A 14247-nucleotide genomic window follows, 5' to 3' on the forward strand; every position below is an offset into this window, starting at 1 on the left:
TGGCCAATTAGAAGATATACAATTTCCTCGTTTATTGCGCCCCCTAATGGCGAAATATTCCGAATTCTTTATTGAACGCCATTAAGGCCAGCACCGACATGTGTCTAAAATTTGGACTTGATCCGAAGTCTAAATTTGGTATTGTTTTAATTTTTTGCTTTTCCACGTCTAATTTAGCTAATAAACAAATATTCAAAACTCTACCGTTTCGTCGTCGAAGGTCGGATCAAAAAACTGTCTAAGATTTCTATGCGTGTGCGTCTGAAGATGTCGTGTGCAAAGTTTGGTGTCGATTGGTCAAGAAATGTGGGAGGAGTAGGGAAAAAAACAGTTTTGCGGTTTTCGCGATTTAGCGAAAAATATTCATTGACGCAAATGGGCGTGGCCTAGGCCAAAAGATGCAGCAGACTCCAGTGCATCTGTGTGTACAAGTTTTTGGACTGTGGGAGGTTCGGTGTGGGAGTTATAGCCCCAAACGCGTATTCCTTGGTATAGCGCCACCTAGTGGCCGGCGTGTCTGGATTTTGTCGTCTGCATAGTCTTCACTGACCTGGATCTAGTCATGCAATTGGCGTGTGTGCAACATTTACGGTATGGGCTGTATTCCCACTTTCTTGGTAGGAAGTATAATAATAAGAAAAATCCCTACAAAAACAATAGGGATCCAACCTGTTGGCTTGGACCCCTAACTAGAACTGCAAGCAGTTATGCAGGGGTCCAAGAAGTGTGCATTTCGCCGGGACAACGCGACAAGAAATGTGCGTTTCGCCGGCACAAAGCGAAGCTTGTGTTCCAAACGCTACCCTGAACCTGTGGATACAAAGGATTTGACTGTGGTAGGAGTAGCGAGAAGTCAGTGAAGCGTTTTCGCGGCAAAATGTTGTAGAAGATATACAATTTCCTCGTTTATTGCGCCCCCTAATGGCGAAATTTTCCGAATTTTTTATCGAACGACAGTAAGGTTAGCACCAACATGTGTGTAAAATTTGGACTCGATCCGATGTATAATTTTGGATTTCTTTGGATTTTTGATATTCCACGTCTAATTTAGCTAATAAACCAATATTCAAAACGCTACCGTTTCGTCGTCGAAGGTCTGATCAAAAAAGTGTTTGATGCATTCTTTGCGTGTGCGTCTGAAGATGTAGTGTGCAGAGTTTGATGTCGATTGGTCAAGAAATGTGGGAGGAGTAGGGAAAAAACAGTTTTGCGGTTTTCGCGATTTAGTGAAAAATATTCATGGACGCAAATGGGCGTGGCCTAGGCCAAAAGATGCAGCAGACTCCAGTGCATCTGTGTGTATAACGTTTTGAAGGTGGGAGGTTCGGTGTGGGAGTTATAGCCCCAAACGCGTATTCCTTGGTATAGCGCCACCTAGTGGCCGGCATGTCTGGATTTTGTCGTCTGCCGTCACCTCACGGACCTGGATCTAGTCATGCAATTGGCGTGTCGGCACCATTTACGGTTTGGGCTGTGGGCACACTTTTAGTGCTGGAATAATAATAGGAATAATCCTTACAAAAACAATAGGGATCCAACCTGTTGGCTTGGACCCCTAAAAACTAGAACTGCAAGCAGTTATGCAGGGGTCCAAGAAGTGTGCATTTCGCCGGCACAACCCGACAAGAAATGTGCATTTCGCCGGCACAACGCGAAGCATGTGTTCAAAACGCTACCCTGAACCTGTGGATACAAAGGATTTGACTGTGGTTGGAGTAGCGAGAAGTCAGTGTAGCGTTTTCGCAGCGAAATTTTGTAGAAGATATACTATTTCCTCGTTTATTGCGCCCCCTAACGGCGAAATTGTCCGAAATTTTTCTCGAACGTCATTAAGGTTAGCACCAACATGTGTGTAGAATTTGGACTCGAGCCGATGTCTAATTTTGAATTTTTTTGGATTTTTAATTTTCCACGTCTAATTTAGCTAATATACCAATATTCAAAACGCTACCGTTTCGTCGTCGAAGGTCGGATCAAAAAACTGTTGATGATTCCTTTGCGTGTGCGTCTGAAGATGTCGTGTGCAAAGTTTGGTGTTGATTGGTCAAGAAATGTGGGAGGAGTAGGGAAAAAACAGTTTTGCGGTTTTCGCGATTTAGCGAAAAATATTCATGGACGCAAATGGGCGTGGCCTAGGCCAAAAGATGCAACAGACTCCAGTGCATCTGTGTGTACAAGTTTTTGGACTCTGGGAGGTTCGGTGTGGGAGTTATAGCCCCAAACGCGTATTCCTTGGTATAGCGCCACCTAGTGGCCGGCGTGTCTGGATTTTGTCGTCTGCTTAGAACTCAGGGCCCTGGATCTAGTCATGCAATTGGCGTGTCGGCACCTTTTACGGTTTGGGCTGTGGACCCACTTCTAGGGGGGAATAATAATAACTAGAACTGCAAGCAGTTATGCAGGGGTCCAAGAAGTGTGCATTTCGCCGGCACAACGCGACAAGAAATGTGCATTTCGCCGGCACAACGCGAAGCATGTGTTGAAAACGCTACCCTGAACCTGTGGATACAAAGGATTTGACTGTGGTAGGAGTAGCGAGAAGTCAGTGTGGCGTTTTCGCGGCGAAATTTTGTAGAAGATATACAATTTCCTCGTTTATTGCGCCCCCTAATGGCGGAATTTTCCGAAATTTTTATCGAACGTCATTAAGGTTAGCACCAACATGTGTGTAGAATTTGGACTCGATCCGATGTCTAATTTTGGATTTTTTTGGATTTTTAATTTTCCACGTCTAATTTAGCTAATAAACCAATATTCAAAACTCTACCGTTTCGTCGTCGAAGGTCGGATCAAAAAACTGTCTAAGATTTCTATGCGTGTGCGTCTGAAGATGTCGTGTGCAAAGTTTGGTGTCGATGGGTCAAGAAATGTGGGAGGAGTAGGGAAAAAACAGTTTTGCGGTTTTCGCGATTTAGCGAAAAATATTCATAGACGCAAATGGGCGTGGCCTAGGCCAAAAGATGCAGCAGACTCCAGTGCATCTGTGTGTACAAGTTTTTGGACTGTGGGAGGTTCGGTGTGGGAGTTATAGCCCCAAACGCGTATTCCTTGGTATAGCGCCACCTAGTGGCCGGCGTGTCTGGATTTTGTCGTCTGCATAGTCTTCACTGACCTGGATCTAGTCATGCAATTGGCGTGTGTGCAACATTTACGGTATGGGCTGTATTCCCACTTTCTTGGTAGGAAGTATAATAACAAGAAGTGTGCATTTCGCCGGCACAACGCGACAAGAAATGTGCATTTCGCCGGCACAACGCAAAGCATGTGTTGAAAACGCTACCCTGAACCTCTGGATACAAAAGGATTTGACTGTGGTAGGAGTAGCGAGAAGTCAGTGTAGCGTTTTCGCTGCGAAATTTTGTAGAAGATATACAATTTCCTCGTTTATTGCGCCCCCTAATGGCGAAATGTTCCGAATTTTTTATAGAACGTCATTAAGGTTAGCACCAACATGTGTGTAGAATTTGGACTCGATCCGATGTCTAATTTTGGATTTTTTTGGATTTTTAATTTTCCACGTCTAATTTAGCTAATAAACAAATATTCCAAACTCTACCGTTTCGTCGTCGAAGGTCGGATCAAAAAACTGTATATGATTTCTTTGCGTGTGCGTCTGAAGATGCCGTGTGCAAAGTTTGGTGTTGATTGGTCAAGAAATGTGCGAGGAGTAGCGAAAAAACAGTTTTGCGGTTTTCGCGATTTAGCGAAAAATATTCATAGACGCAAATGGGCGTGGCCTAGGCCAAAAGATGCAGCAGACTCCAGTGCATCTGTGTGTACAAGTTTTTGGACTGTGGGAGGTTCGGTGTGGGAGTTATAGCCCCAAACGCGTATTCCTTGGTATAGCGCCACCTAGTGGCCGGCATGTCTGGATTTGGTCGTCTGCTTAGAACTCAGGGCCCTGGATCTAGTCATGCAATTGGCGTGTCGGCACCATTTACGGTTTGGGCTGTGGACCCACTTCTAGGGGGGAATAATAATAATAATAAAAAAAATCCTTACAAAAACAATAGGGATCCAACCTGTTGGCTTGGACCCCTAATAACTAGAACTGCAAGCAGTTATGCAGGGGTCCAAGAAGTGTGCATTTCGCCGGCACAACGCGAAGCATGTGTTCAAAAATTGAGAAACAGCGTGTGCCAAAAGATGCAGCTGACTCCAGTGAATCTGTGGATATAAAGGTTTTGACTGTGGGAGCTTCGGTGTGGGAGTTATAGCCCAAAACACGTTTTCAGAACATTCCATTGGCCAGTTAGGAGATGTATTATTTCGTCGTTTATTTGCGCCCCCTTGTGGCGAAATTTTCCAAAGACAATTTTCCTTTGCCAAATAACTCCCGCCCACATTAATAATTCTTGGCCATATTTTTTATATAGACTCGGGTTTGCCCCTTGATGGTTCCCTTATAGTTTGAAGAACATTCCTTTGGCCAATTAGAAGATATACAATTTCCTTGTTTATTGCGCCCCCTTATGGCGAAATATTCCGATTATTTTACTGAACGCCAGTAGGGGTAGCATCGACATGTGTCAAAAATTTGGACTTGATCCGATGTTTAATTTTGGTATTCTTTAATTTTTTTGCGTTTCGACGTAAAACGTAGCTAATAAACAAATATTCAAAACGCTACCGTTTCGTCGTCAAAGGGCAAATCAAAAAAGTGTTCAAAAATTTCTTTGCGTGTCTGTCTGAAGATGTCGTGTGCAAAGTTTGGTGTTGATTGGTCAAGAAATGTGGGAGGAGTAGCGAAAAAACAGTTTTACGGTTTTCGCGATTTTGCGAAAAAAAATTACAGACGCAAATGGGCGTGGCCTATGCCAAAAGATGCAGCAGACTCCAGTGGATATGTGGGTACAAGTTTTTGACTGTGGGAGGTTCGGTGTGGGAGTTATAGCCCCAAACGCGTTTTCCCTTGGTATAGCGCCACCTAGTGTTCGGCGTGTCTGGATTTTGTCGTCTGCGTAGTCCGAAGAGATCTGGATCTAGTCATGCAATTCACGTGTCGGCACCATTTACGGTTTGGGCTGTGGTCCCACTTTTAGGGAGGTAAGAATAATAATAATAATCCTTACAAAAACAATAGGGATCCAACCTGTTGGCTTGGACCCCTAAAAAGAAAAATCCTTACAAAAACAATAGGGATCCAACCTGTTGGCTTGGACCCCTAATAATAAAAAGAAAAATCCTTACAAAAACAATAGGGATCCAACCTGTTGGCTTGGACCCCTAACTAGAACTGCAAGCAGTTATGCAGGGGTCCAAGAAGTGTGCATTTCGCCGGCACAACGCGACAAGAAATGTGCATTTCGCCGGTACAACGCGAAGCATGTGTTCAAAACGCTACCCTGAACCTGTGGATACAAAGGATTTGACTGTGGTAGGAGTAGCGAGAAGTCAGTGTAGCGTTATCGCGGCGAAATTTTGTAGAAGATATACAATTTCCTCGTTTATTGCGCCCCCTAACGGCGAAATTGTCCGAAATTTTTATCGAACGTCATTAAGGTTAGCACCAACATGTGTGTAGAATTTGGACTCGATCCGATGTCTAATTTTGGATTTTCTTTGGATTTTTGATTTTCCACGTCTAATTTAGCTAATATACCAATATTCAAAATGCTATCGTTTCGTCGTCGAAGGTCGGATCAAAAAACTGTATATGATTCCTTTGCGTGTGCGTCTGAAGATGTCGTGTGCAAAGTTTTGTGTCGATTGGTCAAGAAATGTGGGAGGAGTAGCGAAAAAACAGTTTTGCGGTTTTCGCGATTTTGCGAAAAAAAATTATAGACGCAAATGGGCGTGGCCTATGCCAAAAGATGCAGCAGACTCCAGTGAATCTGTGTGTACGAGGTTTTGAATGTGGGAGGTTCGGTGTGGGAGTTATAGCCCCAAACGCATTTTCCCTTGGTATAGCGCCACCTAGTGGCCGGCGTGTCTGGATTTTGTTATCTGAGTAGCGGTGCCGGACCTGGATCTAGTCATGCATTTGGCGTGTCGGCACCATTTACGGTTTGGGCTGTGGACCCACTTTTAGCGCGGGAAGTATAATAACTAGAACTGCAAGCAGTTATGCAGGGGTCCAAGAAGTGTGCATTTCGCCGGCACAACGCGACAAGAAATGTGCATTTCGCCGGCACATCGCGAAGCATGTTTTGAAAACGCTACCCTGAACCTGTGGATACAAAGGATTTGACTGTGGTAGGAGTAGCGAGAAGTCAGTGTAGCGTTTTTGCGGCGAAATTTTGTAGAAGATATACAATTTCCTCGTTTATTGCGCCCCCTAATGGCGGAATTTTCCGAAATTTTTATCGAACGTCATTAAGGTTAGCACCAACATGTGTGTAGAATTTGGACTCGATCCGATGTCTAATTTTGGATTTTTTTGTATTTTTGATTTTCCACGTCTAATTTAGCTAATATACCAATATTCCAAATGCTATCGTTTCGTCGTCGAAGGTCGGATCAAAAAACTGTATATGATTCCTTTTCGTGTGCGTCTGAAGATGTCGTGAGCAAAGTTTGGTGTTGATTGGTCAAGAAATGTGGGAGGAGTAGGGATAAAACAGTTTTGCGGTTTTCGCGATTTTGCGAAAAATTTTTATAGACGCAAATGGGCGTGGCCTATGCCAAAAGATGCAGCAGACTCCAGTGAATCTGTGTGTACGAGGTTTTGAATGTGGGAGGTTCGGTGTGGGAGTTATAGCCCCAAACGCGTCTTTCCTTGGTATAGCGCCACCTAGTGGCCGGCGTGTCTGGATTTTGTCGTCTGCTTAGAACTCAGGGCCCTGGATCTAGTCATGCAATTGGCGTGTCGGCACTATTTACGGTTTGGGCTGTGGACCCACTTCTAGGGGGGAATAATAAAAAGAAAAATCCTTACAAAAACAATAGGGATCCAACCTGTTGGCTTGGACCCCTAACTAGAACTGCAAGCAGTTATGCAGGGGTCCAAGAAGTGTGCATTTCGCCGGCACAACGCGACAAGAAATGTGAATTTCGCCGGCACAACGCGAAGCATGTGTTCAAAACGCTACCCTGAACCTGTGGATACAAAGGATTTGACTGTGGTAGGAGTAGCGAGAAGTCAGTGTAGCGTTTTCGCGGCGACATTTTGTAGAAGATATACAATTTCCTCGTTTATTGCGCCCCCTAACGGCGAAATTGTCCGAAAATTTTATCGAACGTCATTACGGTTAGCACCAACATGTCTGTAAAATTTGGGCTCGATCCGATGTATAATTCTGGATTTCTTCGGATTTTTGACTTTTCACGTCTAATTTAGCTAATAAACAAATATTCAAAACGCTACCGTTTCGTCGTCGAAGGTCGGATCAAAAAAGTGTCTAGGATTTCTTTGCGTGTGCGTCTGAAGATGTCGTGTGCAAAGTTTGGTGTTGATCGGGCGAGAAATGTGGGAGGAGTAGCGAAAAAACAGTTTTGCGGTTTTCGCGATTTAGCGAAAAATATTCAAAGACGCAAATGGGCGTGGCCTAGGCCAAAAGATGCAGCAGACTCCAGTGCATCTGTGTGTACAAGTTTTTGGACTCTGGGAGGTTCGGTGTGGAAGTTATAGCCCCAAACGCGTATTCCTTGGTATAGCGCCACCTAGGGACCGGCGTGTCTGGATTTTGTAATCTGAGTAGCGGTGCCGATTCTGGATCTAGTCATGCAATTGGCGCGTGTGCACCATTTACGGTTTGGGCTGTGGTACCACTTCTAAGGCGTACGAAATAATAATAATAATAATAATAATAATAATCCTTACAAAAACAATAGGGATCCAACCTGTTGGCTTGGACCCCTAACTAGAACTGCAAGCAGTTATGCAGGGGTCCAAGAAGTGTGCATTTCGCCGGCACAACGCGACAAGAAATGTGCATTTCGCCGGTACAACGCGAAGCATGTGTTCAAAACGCTACCCTGAACCTGTGGATACAAAGGATTTGACTGTGGTAGGAGTAGCGAGAAGTCAGTGTAGCGTTATCGCGGCGAAATTTTGTAGAAGATATACAATTTCCTCGTTTATTGCGCCCCCTAACGGCGAAATTGTCCGAAATTTTTATCGAACGTCATTAAGGTTAGCACCAACATGTGTGTAGAATTTGGACTCGATCCGATGTCTAATTTTGGATTTTCTTTGGATTTTTGATTTTCCACGTCTAATTTAGCTAATATACCAATATTCAAAATGCTATCGTTTCGTCGTCGAAGGTCGGATCAAAAAACTGTATATGATTCCTTTGCGTGTGCGTCTGAAGATGTCGTGTGCAAAGTTTTGTGTCGATTGGTCAAGAAATGTGGGAGGAGTAGCGAAAAAACAGTTTTGCGGTTTTCGCGATTTTGCGAAAAAAAATTATTGACGCAAATGGGCGTGGCCTATGCCAAAAGATGCAGCAGACTCCAGTGAATCTGTGTGTACGAGGTTTTGAATGTGGGAGGTTCGGTGTGGGAGTTATAGCCCCAAACGCGTCTTTCCTTGGTATAGCGCCACCTAGTGGCCGGCGTGTCTGGATTTTGTTATCTGAGTAGCGGTGCCGATTCTGGATCTAGCCATGATATTGGCGCGTGTGCACCATTTACGGTTTGGGCTGTGGTTCCACTTTCACGGGGAGGTAGTATAATAACAAGAAGTGTGCATTTCGCCGGCACAACGCGACAAGAAATGTGCATTTCGCCGGCACAACGCGAACCAAGTATTCAAAACGCTACCGTGAACAACCTGTGGATATAAAGGTTTTGACTGTGAGAGGTTCAGTGTGGGAGTTTCGGCCCCAAACGCATTTTCCGCTACCGTTTAGTCGTCGACGGTTGGATCAAAATAGTTTTTACTGATTTGCAACGCAAAACATATATTCAAAACGCTACCGTTTCGTCAACGATGGTCGGATCAAAATAGTTTTGCTGATTTCTTGTAGTGTGCGTCTGAAGATGTCGTGTGCAAAGTTTGGTGTCAATTGGGCAAGAAATGTGGGAGGAGTAGCGAAAAGGCAGTTTAGCTGTTTTTGCGATTTTGCATAAAGAAAATACTGACGCAAATGGGCCTGGCCTATGCCAAAAGATGCAGCTGACTCCAGTGAATCTTTGCGTATAACGTTTTTGACTGTGGGAGCTTCGGTGTGGGAGTTATAGCCTAAAACGCGTTTTCAGAACATTCCATTGGCCAAATAGGAGATATATTATTTCATCGTTTTTTGGCGCCGCCCTGTTGGCGAAATTTTCCAAAGACAATTTTCCTTTGCCAAATAACTCCCGCCTACATTATTAATTCTTGGCCATATTTTTTATATAGACTCGGGTTTGCCCCTTGATGGTTCCCTTATAGTTTGAAGAACATTCCTTTGGCCAATTAGAAGATATACAATTTCCTCGTTTATTGCGCCCCCTAATGGCGAAATATTCCGAATTCTTTATTGAACGCCACTAAGGGTAGCACCGACATGTGTCTAAAATTTGGACTTGATCCGACGTCTACTTTTGGTATTCTTTGAATTTTTGCGTTTCGACGTAAAACGTAGCCAATAAACAAATATTCAAAACGCTACCGTTTCGTCGTCGAAGGTCGGATAAAAAAACTGTTGATGATTCCTTTGCGTGTGCGTCTGAAGATGTCGGGTGCAAAGTTTGGTGTTGATTGGTCAAGAAATGTGGGAGGAGTAGGGAAAAAACTGTTTTGCGGTTTTCGCGAATTAGCGAAAAATATTCATAGACGCAAATGGGCGTGGCCTAGCCCAAAAGATGCAGCAGACTCCAGTGCATCTGTGGGTATAACGTTTTTGACTGTGGGAGGTTCGGTGTGGGAGTTATAGCCCCAAACGCGTATTCCTTGGTATAGCGCCACCTAGTGGCCGGCATGTCTGGATTTTGTCGTCTGCGTAGTCGCCACGGATCTTGATCTAGTCATGCATTTGGCATGTCTGCACCATTTACGGTTTGGGCTGTGGGCACACTTCTAGGGGGGGAATAATAACTAGAACTGCAAGCAGTTATGCAGGGGTCCAAGAAGTGTGCATTTCGCCGGCACAACGCGACAAGAAATGTGCGTTTCGCCGGCACAACGCGAAGCATGTGTTCAAAACGCTACCGTGAACCTGTGGATATAAAGGTTTTGACTTTGAGAGGTTCGGTGTGGGAGTTGTTGCCCCAAACGCCTTGTCCGCTACCGTTTTGATTGGTTTGCTTTACCAGAGCCCCGTTGGCCAGCATGTATCCAGGTCCATCCAGACAGCGTCTTGGATGGACCTGGAATACAGACACACTGTTTCCGCCTCTCACGACGTGGACGAGGGGTTGGGTTTTGAGAGGCAAATAAATTTGGAAAAATCAAAAAAATTCAAATGGTATTTTAAAGATTGAATAAAAAGGAAACCTAAATCCATGGTTAACATACTACAATGAGGGTACATCATATATATGTGGACTAATACTTACGTAATGTTATCAATGGTTTGTTAATGCGTATTTAACACTATTTAATGTGAAGTAATGATTGGTTAGGCATTAAGTATGCTTAGTTAACTATACTTACCATAGTATTAACTAAGCCTAACAGTTAGTTTTACTTAGTTAATGCCAAGATAAGTATTAACTAAGTAAAAGTAACTGTAATTCTTAGTTAATGCTAAGATAAGTATTAACTAAGCATTACAGTTAGTTTCACTTGGTTGATGCTTAGATTAGCATTAACTAAGGATAACAGTTAGTTTGACTTAGTCAATGCTAATCAAGCATTACGCAAGTATTTAGAAATGGTTAGTTAGCTATGAGTTATTAACTAAGCATTAACAAATAGCTTATCTATGTACCCTTATTGTAAATTGTAAGTTATAGATGAATAGGGAAAAAATGCTGAAAAGGGCCAAAATAGCTATGGCTTTTATTAGAGGGGCAAATAAAAAATAAAAATTAAAAAAATGGGGAGAAAATGTAAAGTTAAAATCCAAAAAGTAAAAAATGGATAATATGTATTATTTATTAGAAAAAAATTGAAAAAAAGGTAAAAATTGATAATATTTATTATTGATTAGAAAAAATAGAAAAGACAAAGACAAAACATTTAAATCATTGGGTAGTGCTAAAAAAAAACCCATATCTATGGCTTTCATTAGAGGGGCAAATCCATAAAAAAAGAATGGGGAGAAAATTCATGATTTATTAGAAAAAATAGAAAATGTAAAAAAAATAAAAAATATATAATATTTAATATTTATTATTTATTTGAATAAATAGAAAAGACAGACAAAACATTTAAAATATTGGGTAGTGCTAAAACCTGCGAGCTAAACGAGCTAACCAGTTACAGAAGGAAATCTAAACAGAGGCACTCATGATCGGAGTAGTAGGTGGACAGAATTTGCACTTTGATATCAGTGGGACTAATGTCACGAATGTAAACGTGATCAATTGTTGTGTCGTTTTCTGTTGTTGGCGAAGAGACAATTTGGGTGTAACCTTGTTGTTGCATGAAATTTTCTGCAGATTTAGAAACAAGGGCATTGTCGTTGAAGTCACCCATAATTACCTTTCCTCCTGAAAGTTGGTTAAATTGTTGCATTACCAAAGCGAGATTTTGTTTGAATAAGGCGAGTTGATATGATGGCGGTTTGTACAGCACAATGAAATTGTAATTCAAAGGCTGAACATTAAACATGATGGCTTCCAAGTCACTGCACGGCATGTGTATAATGTTACAAGTGATGTGGTCTTTGTGATAGTAGCCCACACCACCGTGCCGTTTGTTTACCAAGTCTTGGAATTGGGTCATGTTATGGTAGGATTGGGACCGGAGTTTGTGATTAAAAGTCCAACCTGGCATTTCAATGGAACTGACTGATGTGCTTTGCTCCAGCCATGTTTCTGTCACGCAAATGATGTCAGCACTCAAGATTCTCTGGTCATGTTTAAGGTCTTCCATGTGTTGACATAGACCTTGAATGTTGTGGAGGCATATTTTGAGGGTTGAAGTTATTTCTGCTGGTGGAGTTGCAATGAATGGTTCCATTTTTTGCAGGGAAATGTCGATGTCTGGTTTCGAATAGAAGGCTTTGGCTGCGTAGTCTTGAATGATAAGGTTTTCCTCACACGTTACTCGGCTTAATGCTACGTATGCTTGGCCAGCTGCAAATATCCTTTTAAGGGACACTACAGCTCTTTCTAAAGTTAAACCTTGAACTTTGTGTATGGTACAGGCCCATGCTAGGCGTAACGGGAATTGGCGTCTAGATCCACCAGTCATTACTTTGTCTTCCACAGCATCTATGGGTGTTGCTTGTTGAAATTGAGGCTCAAAGCATATAGACCTACTCCTCAGTTTCCTGCCGATTGTGTCATTGTCAAACTTAACCAAAATGGTTTTGGGAAACTGAACGTTCCCTTCAAAGGTGATTTTGCAAACGGTACCGAATACACCATTGACCAATCCATCTGACAGATCTATATTTTTGATGAGCATTACGCGAGCTGATGGACCAACGATTAACGTTCTGCTTAAACATGTCTGACTATCAAATTTTGGATTATTTTTTCTTGTTACTTGTCCTGTGGTAGGGTTTCTCTGAGAATCTTGAGCTTTAATTTGCACCAAATCCGTACACGTCTTGTGTAACATGGCGATGTTATGGGCTGCCACTTCATCGTTTGTGGCGAAAATGTGAAGGTCCTGTGTCAGTTCCCCCTCGTTGGTCTCGCGTTGTCTTAGCAAGACTTCATCTCGCTGGTAAAGATTGTCTCCTTTTCTGTGTTTTCTAAGACGATTTAATGTTTCAGCAAACTCTTTGTTTTTTTTGTCGCATTATCTTTGTCAACTCAATGTGAGTGAAATGATTGTTCCACAGATCGGTCACCAATTGCTCGTGGTAAAGAGGTGTTCCCTTTACAGGGCCGAGCTGGAAGAAGTCACCAACTGCCATGATTGATACATTCCCAAACAATGCATAATCTCCTTGTTGCTTTATTTGTCGTAGTCTGCCATGGACATACGTCAGGATTTTATGATCAACCATACTCACCTCGTCCAAAATGAGTATTTGTAAGTCTTTCATGGTGGCTCTTAACGAATTGATTCTTTCATCTCCTAGAGGTTGATATGGCAGTTTGGCAGTGGTAGTAATAGCAAAGGTGCTGTGTATTGTGCTTCCGTTGATATTATATGCTGCTACTCCTGTAGGAGCAGCTAGCAAAACATGAGTGTCGTCTGGATTAATGGACATTCTTGCAAAGAGTCTGCATGACTCGTAGTACACAGCTTTAATCAGGTGCGACTTTCCCGTGCCTGCTCCCCCTGAAATGAATACGCGAAACGGGTCTGGGTTTTTGCCATTGATTTTGTCAAGGCACCATGCGCGGATTTTGTAAAAAATTTGAGTCTGTTGTTCGTTTAACGTGCGCATAATGGACAGACCTTCAGCTCTTTGTATCGAGTGTGTGGGAAATTCTTTAGACAGCGTTGCCTTTGCGTCCGACTGCAAGTCCGGTATGGCTTCTCTTTCATTGTGATTTGTGTCGTTGTTGTTAGACATCTCCTCCTGACATTCTAATCGCTCCAACTCAGATTCAGGGCAAAGGTCTGCCCATGCCTCGTCGTGAGCCCCGCGGTGCCCTGCAACCTCTTGGCATCTGTCGAGCTCATCTGCATCTACTTCAAACAGAGATCTATTGAAATCTACAACTTCCTTAACACTTTGCGTTGTATTGCTGCCGTTAGTGATGGAACCGGTCCTGTAAAACTGCTCATAACTGTTGTACGGTGGAGGTTTTAACTCATCTGTTGAATAATGAGGCAAAAACAATTGTAGCAAACTGTGGTAGTGTTTTTCTGGATATTTGGTTTGTGAGAAACGAGCGTATTTAGCAACAGCATCAGGTCCCCTAGTTCTCATCTTAACAAAGCCAGTGTTATTTTCCAGTTTAACAGAGCCCTGGCTGTGCTGCTCTTTCCCGTACAGAACTCTGTATTTTGAAGCAAATGTGGCTATACAAATATCATGGAAAATTGCGCCCTGGGGGCGGTTTTTGTAGCGGTCCGTTATGCTCGTCATCCATATCGAGTCTGTTGATGTGTCACCCTGTTCTGCTTTGCTTTGAATGACACTGAGAGGATAACTCATTCTGACGGTATTTTCACCAGTAGGGATAAATGTGACCAGTCTTGAGCATTCGTTGAGATGCATGTTTGTGACTCGATAAACACTTTCTTGAGCTGAGACCTCGCGATTGTGGAGAAAGACACTTCCCAACTTATTGAGTGTTTGTTTT

At 42.9% G+C, this 14247-nt stretch overlaps 1 protein-coding gene across 1 annotated transcript in view; it reads right to left on the reverse strand.

Moving 5' to 3' along the window:
* Nucleotides 1-14247, reverse strand: part of itga4 (integrin alpha 4) — a 119618-nt gene that overhangs the window by 21067 nt on the left and 84304 nt on the right. The window lies entirely within an intron of this gene.

Source organism: Gadus chalcogrammus, chromosome 20, assembly GCF_026213295.1.
Source record: "Gadus chalcogrammus isolate NIFS_2021 chromosome 20, NIFS_Gcha_1.0, whole genome shotgun sequence".
Lineage (NCBI taxonomy): Eukaryota > Metazoa > Chordata > Actinopteri > Gadiformes > Gadidae > Gadus > Gadus chalcogrammus.